Source organism: Lynx canadensis, chromosome C1 (genome assembly GCF_007474595.2).
Source record: "Lynx canadensis isolate LIC74 chromosome C1, mLynCan4.pri.v2, whole genome shotgun sequence".
Classification (NCBI taxonomy): domain Eukaryota; kingdom Metazoa; phylum Chordata; class Mammalia; order Carnivora; family Felidae; genus Lynx; species Lynx canadensis.
In genome coordinates, this window is record NC_044310.1 from 92,563,240 (window position 1) to 92,576,284 (window position 13,045).

General features: G+C 42.4%; 1 protein-coding gene and 1 pseudogene across 3 annotated transcripts in view; both read right to left on the minus strand.

Annotated features, from left to right (window-relative positions):
* CLCC1 (chloride channel CLIC like 1) overlaps nucleotides 1–7,792 on the minus strand; it is a 27,631-nt gene extending 19,839 nt beyond the window's left edge. The window contains exon 1 of one of the 3 annotated variants that reach the window (XM_030324361.2): nucleotides 7,715–7,792. The gene's annotated coding sequence lies outside the window, so the exon portion shown is untranslated. Of the gene's footprint in view, nucleotides 1–7,356; nucleotides 7,612–7,714 lie in introns of those variants that run through there. The other 2 variants (XM_030324362.2, XM_030324363.2) reach the window with 2 other exon arrangements.
* Nucleotide 7,793: 1 nt separating this feature from the next.
* Nucleotides 7,794–13,045, minus strand: LOC115519772 (annotated as a pseudogene).

A 13,045-nucleotide genomic window follows, 5' to 3' on the forward strand; every position in this document is an offset into this window, starting at 1 on the left:
ACGGGCACGATTTCATGGAGGAATGGGGTGTGGGAAATAGACCGGGAAGTGTGCAAGGTAAGGGAGGCAGAGGAGCAAAGTGAACCTTCGAAACCATCAGAGGATGGACATGGTGGGAGACAGACAGGAAGATGGCGGGATGGCAATGCTGTAGTGACAATGCTGATGTGAAAGGTTATGGCCAGACTTCTCGGCTAATAGTTCTCAAAGGCATGGGAGCTACATTTGGGGAAGATGAAGGTAGCACTAAGTGTACAGAATGAGGGGGAAAAGCTGGATTCTGAGAGTCCTCCAAGGAGGCTGAAGTAGCAAAAGGATGCTGAATCACATTCTGAAGATTGGCTATACATACAGGCCTCAGCTACTGAACGCACAAAAGAGAAGAAAGATGGCAGGCATGACCAAGATTTCAAGGCTGACCAACTATAAAAACATGGTATTATTAACCTCAAAAAGAAATTGAGAATGAGTACATGGTTTTGGGGGAAAGTCAGGCATTCGTTTGTACAGCATTTACTAAATACCTACTGGATACTGGGCACTGTCTTATGTGACAGGGATACCAAGACACTAGACTGGCCACGATTTGTTAAGAAGCTACATGGAGGGAGGAGCACACGGGGATGGGGGACAGGATGGGACAGTAACTTGACCAAAAAATAAATATCATTTCAGGTAGTGATATGTGCTGTGAAAAAAATAAAGGGGGTCAATGGTATGGATGAGTTAGGAAATGTTGAGTATTTTAGGGAAGGTGTCTGAGGAGATTAAAGATGGCCACAAATGCTGTCAAGTCCCCAGCGAGAGATGGAGTTTATTTTCCCTCCTCCCAAATCTGGGCTAACCTTGTGACCACTGTCAACCAAGAAGAGAGGAAGAACTGATACAAAAGCATTTATTTTGGGCTTAGAACTATAATTTGGGGAGAAGCCCAAATTGTGGCCCCACTGCAGGGAAAAAGGGGTTTTTTTTTATTTTTTTTTTTTTACGTTTATTTATTTTTGAGACAGAGAGAGACAGAGCATGAACGGGGGAGGGTCAGAGAGAGAGGGAGACACAGAATCCGAAACAGGCTCCAGGCTCTGAGCTGTCAGCACAGAGCCCGACGCGGGGCTCAAACTCACAAACCGTGAGATCATGACCTGAGCCGAAGTCAGAAGCCCACCCAACTGAGCCACCCAGGCACCCCGAAAAAGGGGTTTTTATAAGAAAAAGGAGGAAACAAAATACCTTACATCAGTTGTTTCCCAAGTATTGTAACTGGGAGATACTATTACAATTTATAATTCATTGGCTTTCTAGGTATATTGTATTAGTTGCTAGCAAAGTCCCTTTTGCAGAGTGACCAATTTTTGTTAAAAATACAGATACAGCAGTCAGGTGCTCAGTCATATGCCCTTGCCCAGTTCAATGGTGGAATGCAATTCCTGTTTCAAAAACAGAATGAATGGGGCACCAGGGTGGCTCTCAGTTGGTTGAGCATCTGACTCTTTGAGTTCAGCTCAGGTCATGATCCCAGACTTGAGCCCCAGACGGACCCTGCTTAAGATTCTCTCTCCACCCCAGTCCCTCTCCCCCCCACCCCTTGCATTCTCTCTAAACAATGAAGAAAATAAATAAATAAAAACAGGATGAAGTTTCAGTCACAAAATGAAGTCTCTTATGCACAAATGTTTTACACAGGTTCGCAATATTTAGCCAAAATATTGTGGCAGAAGTGATGCTGTGCTGGTTCTGGGCCGGGCTGGGCCTGGCCTGGCCTATATGACACCCAGCTGCTTCTACTTTATCACTTTGGAACACCTGCTCTTGGACCTCAGCTGCCATACTGTGAGAAGACCTAGCCACATGGAGAGGCCATGTGTTGGGACACGCTAAGCTCCCAGCTGGCAACCAACATCAATGGCCAGCCATGTGAATGAGCCGTCTTGGTAGTTCCAGTCCAATCCCACAGTATTGGACCTGTGACCCAACCAACATCATGTGGAATAAAAGAGCTACACAGATGAGTCCAGTCAAGCCCCATAAGCCTACAGAATCATAAGAATAAAATGTTTAAATGCCTCTAAACTTTGAGGTGGTTTGTTACACAGCAGTAGATAACCACAACGACATTTAAGCAGAAAAATGGTAAGAAGGTAACCTTAGAAGACTTGGGAAAAGAACATCTAGAGAATGGGCATAGCAAGCGTAAAGATCAGAGTGGGGAGAAAATTTGAAGCATTCAAAGAGCAGGAAGGTCAAGGTGCACAGTACACTGTACTCCAAAGCACTCTCTAGACTCCTACTTCTGGCCAAGATGAAGTAGCAGGGGACAAATGTACTCTCCTGCCTGAAAAACCAAAACCTCTGCACAAAATCTATGAGACAACAATTTTCAAGACATTGGATACTAGGTGAGCAAGGCTAATTGTCTTTGAAAAATGGGAAATGGGCGACTGGGTGGCTCAGTCAGTTAAGCGTCCAACTTTGGCTCAGGTCACGTTCTCAGAGTTTATGAGTTTGAGCCCCGTGTTGGGCTCTGTGCTGACAGCTCAGAGCCTGGAGCCTACTTTGGATTCTGTGTCTCCCTCTCTCTGTCCCCCACCCCACCCCACTCTCTCTCAAAAATAAATAAAACATTTAAAAATTTTTTAATTAAAAAAAAAAGAAAGAAAAATGGGAAACAAACACAGACAGTCCTTCCATTGCCCCAGCTTACTGTCTTAACAGTTTCCAGGCCATGAGCACGGGGAGGGGGAACTCAGGCAGAGCCCAGAAAACAGAGGAAACAGAGCTGAATATCTGGGGGGACCAAGGCAGAGAAAGCTGCAGAGAGACAGAACCACTTTATTATGTGCAGAGGGTCCCTGCCACATAATAAAGGATATCTGGTCTTTGACCACAGTTCCTCCAAATGCTGTAGAGATTTCCTGAGTGATGGCAGTGTCTGTGATGAGGTGCTAATGAGGTGACTAGGTTGGGCCCAAGGTAGCTTCAAGGTGGAGGATGGTCATCAGAAAGACCAAGCACAGGATTAGAGGGTTGGAACTTTCATCCATCCAACCTCAGGGGAGGGAAGGAAAGTGGAGACTGATTTCAATCACATGGCCAATGACTTAATCAGCCATGCCCTGCATCTGGTTCTGCACCAACAGTGCAGAGACTGCTTGGGATTCTCTCTCTCCCTTCACCCAACTCCTGCTCGCTCGTGTGTGCTCTCTCTCTCTCTCTCAAATAAACTTAAAAAAAAATTAAAAAATAAACATGAGTAAAAAATTTAGGAAACTCGTAATTGAGAAAATAAAGCCAAAAGTTAGTTCTTTGAAATGACTAAAAAAGTTTGATATACCTATAGTAAGATTAATGAAGAAAAAGAGAAGCCCCTCCCCCAAATCAAAAATGAAACAGGATAAACTTATTCCTGATTAAAACACTTAGCAAACCACGAATAAAAGAAAACTGCCAGATAGAGTGCTACAGGCAAACACTACACTTGATAAATACTGAAATCTTTCCCTCTGAGATCAAGGAGACAAGGGAAAACCTCTGGAAGGTTTCTGGGATATTGACAGTGTTCTAGTTCTTTTTTTTTTTTTTTTAACATTTATTCATTGAGAGATGGGGAGAGACAGAGCATGAGTTGGGGAGGGGCAGAGAGAGAAGGAGACACAGAATCCAAAGCAGACTCCAGGCTCTGCCTGTCAGCACAGAACCCGAATCGGGGCTCAATACCATGAACCAAGAGATCATGACCTCAGCTGAAGTCACTCAACAAATGAGCCACCCAGGTGCCCCAACAAGTGTTCTAGTTCTTAATCTAGATAGTAGTCACATAGGTGTATGCTTTTTAAAAATTTGATAAGAACATTAATATTTGACATTTTTCTGTATATGTATTTCAGATTTTACAAAAGCCTTTTCTAAAATGGGAAAGAATGAGATACCGTTATGGTCTGAACTGTATACCTCTAAAATTCATACGATGAAATCCTAAACCCCAGTTTCACAGAATATGACTGTATTTGGAGATAGTGTCTCTAAAGAGGTAATTAAGTCATAAAGAGGTCATTAGCATCAGCCCTAATCCAATATGACTGGTGTCCTTATAAGAAGAAGAAATCTGGACACAGGTCAGAGAGAAGATAGGAGGACACAGGAAAAAGGCAGCCATCCACAGGCCTAGAGAGGCCTCAGAAGAAACCAACTGTGCCGACAACCTGATCTCGGATTTCTAGTGTCCAGAATTGTCAGAACATAAACTTCTGTCGTTTAAGCCACCAATCTGTGGAATTTGGTGGTATGTGGTATAGCAAACTGACACAGATTTCTTCAGACATAAAAAGACTAAGAAAGATTCCAACCCACAGACTCTTCATATGTTAAAGAAGTTTAACCTCAATGAGAAAAGGTGTGAATAAAAGAAACAATGATGAGCAAAGGAACTGGTCAAATATACTAATTTTTTTTTAACGTTTTTATTTATTTTTGAGACAGAGAGAGACAGAGCATGAATGGGGGAGGGGCAGACAGAGAAGGAGACACAGAATCGGAAGCAGGCTCCAGGCTCTGAGCCATCAGCCCAGAGCCCGAGGCGGAGCTCGAACCCACCGACCATGAGATCGTGACCTGAGCTGAAGTCGGACGCTCAACCGACTGAGCCACCCAGGCGCCCCTCAAATATACTAATTAAGTAAACCACTAATAAAAACAAAACACCCACAACTCTTTTTACCCCACAACTTTTTATGTTTCCAAATGTAAAACTGGGGAGCCTGAGTGGCTCAGTCAATTAAGTGTCCAACTCTTGATTTCAGCTCAGGTTATGCATGATCTCATGGTTCGTGGGATCAAGCCTGACCTCAGGCTCTGTGCTGACAGTACAGCGGCCTGCTTGGGATTCTCTCTCTTGCTCACTACCTCTCTGTCCCTCCGCCGCTTGCTTGCTCGCTCTCATCCCCACCCCCCCCCCCCCCCCAATGTAAATGTAAAAAAAATGTAAAACCCAAATACGAAGTAAAATAACAGTGGGAAAGGTATCCTAGGATCCCTGTCACGCTCTAGAGACTGTTAGAAATACTGGATGACTGTATACTTTATTGGGGGGGGGGGGGGGGCAGGAGGAGTTAAACTAAGGAATAAAGCCTTGAGAAGGCCCAAACACAAAAGAAAACACTTAAGACTAATAAGCACGGTAGAAGACAAGCTAAAAAAATGCAATGTGTAGAAACTGAGAGGAGCTTAATTTGAAAGAGGCATTAGTCAACTGTTAATAAATACTTCAAAGAAGCTGAGAAAAATTAAGTCTGGGGGAAAAAACACACAGGATTGCTTAATTCGTTGGTCATCTGCGAAATGACTTTCACAGACTAATAGGGAGAAACCTAATTCTAAGCAGTGAAGAACTAGGTAGGTGACAAAGGGCATCTCTGAATGGAGCAGAAGCTCTGAGAAGATGGCAGTGTATAAAATCAAGTCTACAGAAAAGGCTTTTCATAGGCAACAAGATTCTACCCTCCTTCATAAACAGAAATGAATAAGGAGGAATGGAAATAAAGGTTCTAAAGCAAAAAGAAGAGAAGCTGACAGAGTTCACATTATTACATGTATCAAGAAGATGGTGAAATGATCCACTAGGAAGCCAGGAATGTCACTGGGTGAGGAAGCTGGGATGCAGGAATGGAGATTTGGGAAAACAGCTCTATAGGGAGCATTATGTAAAGGGAGATGAATCAAACACCTTTCAAGCAGGGGCACCTGGGTGGCTCAATCGGTTAAGCACCCAACTTCAGCTAAGGTTGTGAGTTCAAGCCCCACGTTCGGCTCTCTGTTCTCAGCGCAGAGCCTTCTTTGAATCCTCTATCTCCCTCTCTCTCTGTCCCTCCCCTGTGCACGCTCTCTCTCTCAAAAATAAATAAACATTGGGGCGCCTGGGTGGTGCAGTCCGTTAAGCGTCCGACTTCAGCCAGGTCACGATCTCGCGGTCCGAGTTCGAGCCCCGCGTCAGGCTCTGGGCTGATGGCTCAGAGCCTGGAGCCTGTTTCCGATTCTGTGTCTCCCTCTCTCTCTGCCCCTCCCCCGTTCATGCTCTGTCTCTCTCTGTCCCAAAAAAAAATAAATAAACGTTGAAAAAAAAATTTTTTTTTAAAAAATAAATAAATAAATAAACATTAAAAAAAAAAGCCACTTCTTAAAAAAAAAAACCACAACCTTTTGAGCAGCTGAGTTTTGACTATGACCCCTACAAAGTCATGCTATTAGCAATTATGCTACTTTCTCCAATAATGATCAGCAGATCCAGAGCTTTATCCAGGACTAGGAATTAGAAATGAAAAATTATGCAAGACCAGGAGCTGAGGTAGAAGAGTGGAACCAGCTGCAAACTCAAGTCCTCCTGCCAAATCCCGGTGGTCACTGACTGAAGGCTGTAACTCCTTGAGCAATCTTATAGCTGATCTCACACTTCCTCCAAACAAAGCTGCATCTAAACCTGCTGGGGATCTTGTTAAAAACAGCTTCTGATTGAATACATCTGACATGGGCCTGAGATTGTGCATTTCTAAGAGCTCCTAGTGATGGCAGAGACATTGGCTCACAGACCACACTCTGAGAGCAAAGTGTTAAGGAAAAGTAACCATCCTGTGTTGGTTTAGTTTAATGAGGGGCACCTGTGATTCTACTACTTGACAGTGACTAATAAGCTTACTTTAAATCACCTTTCTCATCTGCTTCAGGCTTTGACACTAATATCAAAATTATTATATATATAATAAATATATATAACAAGTATATATAATATATATAAATATATAATAATATAATAAAACATATATAATAAATATTATATATAGTCCTCTTACTACATGCCAAACACTGTTACATACATTCATTCATTCAGTCCTCACAAAAACTCTTGGAAGTAGTACTGTCATCTTCATTTTACAGTTTGGGATAACAAATAACTTGAGTGGAGAGCTACCAAGAAAGACTGAGATCTCCAAGGAAAGTTACAGCTACTGAGTGGAAATCAGCAAAGAAAAGTATCTGATTTCAATGAATTACACATGTATGAGAAAGACAAGACTAACTTGAGTCAAATTCTGTATTAACCAAGAAGTTGCATGGCACAAAAGTCAGGAGTTCGCAATTTAGTTCGTGTGCCTATGTCTGGCTTGCTGGAGTCATGGCTCTCAAACTTGAGAATCTGCGTCTCTAACAACCTGCCAGATGGCGATGATGACACTAATCTGGGGACCACACCTTCATAACCACTGCCATGGAGAAAATATGAATTGTTTTTCACCACCCACTCATAAATATGTATCTCTAATCCTTATATTCAAATCAGATTTGAAGTTTTAAAAAATTAACTACAACCAAACCCGAGCTATTCCGCTGGCGGTGTTCGATCAAACGCTGCGTAAAGTTTTCAGAGATAACTGAAGCCCAGGAAATTCAGCGTTCGCTCGACTCTGGCTTTGCAGTTGCTGCCCCTTTCCCTAGGCCGCTCTTTGAACCGTGTAACTCCCCAGCAGCCCGCGCTGCTCCGGAAGATAAGGCGTCCAGTCCTCGCCGATCCAGGCACAGCAGCCCGGGAGAGCGCGGTCCCCTGCCCCGGGCAGCACCCGCCCAACCCGCCGGGGCCGAAGCCGTAATCCGCCCCCTGCACACACACCCGACCGCGCCGACTCAAGGCCGGGTCACCAGCCTGCGTCTCGGGAAGAAGGGCACCTACCCGGCCTGCTGGAAAAGATGGCGAGCCGCCTAGCGGAGCCGCCGAACGCTTCTGCGGGCGCCTGGTTTCTGGCACCGCCTCATCGACTTACTCGGCTGGCAGCTGTGCGTCCTTCCCGGGCGCGCGGCTGATTGGCCCGCCGAGGGGGCGGGGCCTGGCTCTGTCGGCTAGGTTTAGGCCAGGGTTTTTTACTTTGATCAGCTAGCTGAACTCTCTGCAAGTGAAGCCAAATGTATGCGAATGGGAAGCGTGTTCTCTTAGTATTGATGTATTTTTAAGTCCGAATGTGCAACATCTACAATAATTGTTTAAGTAAGGTATAGTGAAAGACGAGGATAGTCCTATGTATGGGCGTGGAGGAGGACATGCCCACTATGGTGTAATTGGAAATTGTAAATTTTGTTTGTTTTTGTCTTTAACTGCTGCCCTGGCAGTTTCAGGAAACTCTCCAAAGACGAAATGATGAGTTTTACAAACTAGGAAGAAATGAGAAGTACACAAGAGTTACTGGCAACAAATTTGAATGCTTTTTAAATGTGTAATGTGGTACACTTAAGTGTGCATGTTGCTTATTACAATTTTTTAAGATTAAAATATACCTCACGTAAAGTTTACGATCTTAACATTTTTTAATATTTTTGAATGTTTACTTATTTTGAGAGAGAGAGAGGGAGGGAGAGCACGTATGCAAGCGGGGAAGGAGTAGAGAGAGAATCCCAAGGGGACTCTGCTGGTAGAGGGGGCTCCAACCCACCAACCCTCAGATCATGACCTGAGCTGAAATCAAGAGTGGGAAGCTTAGCCGACTGAGCCACCCAGGCTCCCTAATTTTAGCCGTTTTTAAGTATACAGTTCAGGGTCATTAAGTATATTCATATTGTTGTGCAACAGTCACCACCATCCATCCTCCATAACTCCTTCATTCTGCAAAATGAAAACTCTACCCTTTAAACAACTCATCATTTCCCCACCCCCTTTCCCTGGCCCCTGGCAACCACCATTCTACTTTGTATCTTTACGAATTTGACCACACTAGGTACTTAAGTAGACTTATACAGTATTTGTCTTTTTGTTACTGGCTTATTTCACTTAGCATAATGTCCTCATGTTTCATCCATGTTGTAACATGTCAAAAATTCCATCTTTTTTAAAGGCTGAATAATATTTCAAGGCATTGTTTACCAGTTTGTTTATCCATTTATCTGTTCATAAACTCCTAGGTTGCTGCTCTGAACATGGGCATGCAGATATCTCTTCAAACTCTGCTTTCAATGTTTTTGGGCATATATCCAGAAGTGGGATGGCTGGGTCACATAGTACTTCCATTTTTAATTTTTTGAAACCCACCATGCTGTTTTCTACAGTGCATGAACCATTTTAATATGATTAGCAACAGTTTAATGAAGCCATAGCATTTAAAGGATTCTCAAGTGGAAATAATATAAAACCTGCTATCAAAATTAGTAAAAGATGCAAGGCAGAACACATTTTAATACTGGTACAATGGCAAATGGCAGCCTTACAAGTATTTGTTTATAGGATTTCTGCAGCATTTTTTTTTATTTTATAGCATCTTTTATGAACCATTATTCCACAAGAATGATCAAATCATCATTTAGAGACAGTACATACTGGTTTATTTTATTATAAACATTATAAGTGCCCCCGTAAAATATTGTTACAAATACTCAAATGTCTTATTCTCAGTGATTATTCCCTGTATTCTCACATAATACAATGTAGTTAGCAGGTTTTTTGAAAAAAACTAGAATCATGTATGTTTCATAACTGCATCATCTGTTTAATTTTCATTCATAAATGTGGGTCTCCTAAGAACGAAACATTGTCCCCAGGCCTGCTTTCCAGGCTGGTGACTTTCCACAACACTCACTGTATTTGGCATCTCAAAGCAGTATTTATCTGTGGAAATCTAGGCATTTCTGGGAAATTACTAAAATACCTTTTTTAGCCTATGCTAACCGGGGGATATTTCAAGGATACCATATATATAGCTGCTTCCTGTCAGGCTAGAATTTCAGTGAAGATCTAAAACCCCTTGTTTCCTATCCACGAGGCACTGCTATCTTTATTCTTGGAACTGCAAGGGGAGGTTATCACCATCAAAGCTAATCCTGTGCCTTCAGTCACGTTCACCCCTGATGAGAGTTCCCCTTCCTCCATGATACTTAACACACTAGTGATGGGGATCCTGGCTGAAGCTATAGTAGTGTCCACTGCTAAACAGATATATCTGACAAACGGGGGGCTCCCAGAAATACTTGGCAACTTTGTAGGGGACTTACTGATAGGGTTGCCTAATAAAATATAGAATGCCCAGTTAAATTTGAATTTCAGATGAAAAATGAATATTTTTTTTAGTATAACTATGTCCCATGCAAAATTTGGGACATGCTTATACTAAAAGAAATCATCTATTGTTTAGTGGAACATACTTATACTTAAAAGTTATTTGTTGTGAGGTACCTGGGTGGCTCACTGGGTTGAGCATCTGACTTCAGCTCAGGTCATGATCTCATGATTTGTGAGTTGAAGCCCTGTGTCAGACTCCAAGCTGATTGTGGAGCATGCTTGAGATTCTCTCTCTCTCCCTCTGCCTCTCCCCTCCTCCTCTGCTTCGCATGCTCCCTCTCTCTCTCTCTCTAAAAAAAAAAAAAGAAAGAAAGAAAAAAGTTTTTTGTTGTTTATCTGAAATACAAATTTGATTGAGTGTCGTGTATTTATAATTACTGAGTGTGGCAACTCTGGACTGGCAGGAAAGAACAAAAATCCAGTGAGGTGTGCATTGTTACTGTTATTGAATTGACAGGCTGTTGAGGACAGGGAATTAGGTCGCACAGTGAATATGTTATGGACTTCAGAGAATCCTTCGGGGAATTGTGGGAAATACAAGCAAAGTTCATGCTGAGGTCCTCGTGAAACTTATATATAGCCGCATGAATGTGGACAGCAGATATCAAAGTAAGGAAAATTTCAGACTTCAGTGAGCCAGATAGAACTACCTACTTATGATGCTAGGAATGATACAATCTGACTTTTAAGGTGACATTGGACGTTTTGCTTCAAATCCTTTTGGAAAATAATTGGGTTTGGATGGGGGATGGTCTTACCTCTTAACTGCTTATAGAGAACAGAAAACAAATCTAGAGGGTCTTTTTTACTGATCAAGTTTCAGCACTTAATGAATGCATTAGCTTTATAGGCTGAAATACTTTTATTTTTAATTACCCAAGAATATTCAAGATGAATGGACATTTCTTAATGTCATAACTGTACCTATTAAGTACAAATTAGTTATCTAGTTAAATGTGAACAATGTTTCCAACCTAATTTGGGTAATTGCAGGATAAACATCACTTTGGGGATTGCATTTTCTCGAATCTGTTCTCTTATTGTTCATACAAAAAATATCCAAATACCCACTTTATACTACAGTATGTATGGGCTCCAAACATACTTTAATCCTTCAGATAGAATTATAGACTAGTATAGTTATTTATACATACTCTACTACATTAAAAAAAGGTTGGCTGATTTTATCTGTGTATTTTTTTGGACCATCACATGCAGTCAGGCAGAGTTGGCATCAGTTTTGTTCAACAAAGCTGCTTATAGAAAGTGGCAGAATTTGAGTTGGGCTTCTAAGGTAACTCCACTGTCTTCACTCCACTTTCTCCTTCAGTCCCAGGTCATGACTAGAGTCAACCTAGCTCCTGTTTCCATATTTTTTTTATTGGTAAGTGAGGTTCCACCTGGGCTCCTCTCTACAGCGACTTTCCTAAGTAGTTTCCACAGATTTTTCTGGCTTTTACCAGGAATAAGTAAGACATTTGTCAGTTGAGTTGGTTACACTTTGGAGTTGGGTTTCAGGATAACACCCTGCAGGTCAGAGACAGTAACTAGTGGATTCCATGCCTTTGGTGCTGGTACAAACATCTCCATCAAAACTGTGTCGTCTTGGGGTGCCTGAGTGGCTCAGTTGGTTAAGCATCTGACTTCTGCTAGGGTCATGATCTCACAGGTCATGAGTTCTAGCCCCGCATTGGGCTCTGTGCTGACAGCACAGGGCCTGGAGCCTACTTTGGATTCTGTGTCTCCCTTTCTCTCTGCCCCTCCCCCACTCATTCTCTCTCTCTCTCTCTCTCTCTCTCTCTGATGAATAAACATTAAAAAATTAAAAAAAAAAAAACCTGTGTCTTCTTTAATTTCAGTAAGTAGATCTTTAATTGTTAGCTGCAGGAATCCATCTTTTTTTTAATGGTCCAGGCTGAAGTGTTTTAATACAGTCAGAATTTCTGAGGGGCACCTGGCTGGCTCAATCAGTTGAGCATCCAACTCTTGGTTTTGACTCAGGTCATGATCTCCTTGTTCATGGGTTTGAGCTCTGATTCAGGCTCTGTGCTGACAGCGCGGAGCCTGCTTGGGATTCTCTCTCCCTCTCTTTCTGCCCCTCCCCTGCTTGCTCTCTCTCTCTCTCTCTCAAAATAAATAAAAATAAACTTAAAAAAAACGAATTTCTGAGCAGCAAAGGTGCTATAGGTGGTGGAGGTACAGGCAGAGGAGGAGGTGGAGGGAGTGGAGACAGAATTGGATGAGGAGGAAGATGGATGGCCGGCTGTGGCAGCATGGGAGGAAGTGCAGCTCAGGATTCTCCAGGGATGGTTAGGACACAGGCAGGCACATTTGTAAATTTACCACTTATGTGACACATTTGACCAGAGCTCGGACAGGTCAAATTTTCCAAGATGGTCCTTCAGTGCTTCCTGGAGTTTGCACAATTCACTTTCCAAAATGCAAAACCATTGTTTTAGACCAGGAAGTTCTTAGTGGCAGATACAGAATGGAAAGATGGGATACTTCTAAACTCTGGGCCATTGCAGTTCCTACACCAGTTGTACATAGACCACACTCTATTCTACTGTATCTTTGATACTGGGAAATTTGAAGTTCCAGTATGATCTTAGCCAGCTTCTGCTGAGTGTTATCTATTGAAGCAATAACCACTCTTTCTGGTGATGGTGGCAGACTGGGAAGTATAATTAGCTTGAACTGAAAGTGAAAGGTTTTTTTTGTTTTTTGTTTTTTTTTTTTTTTGATAATCTTTTCACTTTGGCTTTTAGCTTTCTTCCTCATTGTGTCAACTTGGGCATGATTTAAGTCTAAGAGCCTGGGAATTAAATAGAGTCAGGGTAGTGGCCTTTCCCTTGCTATAGGGGCTACACTATTTTATGCAAGAGTTCCAATTTCTCCACATCCTTGCCAACACATATAATCTTGTTTTTGATAATGGCTATCCTAATGGGTGTGAGGTGG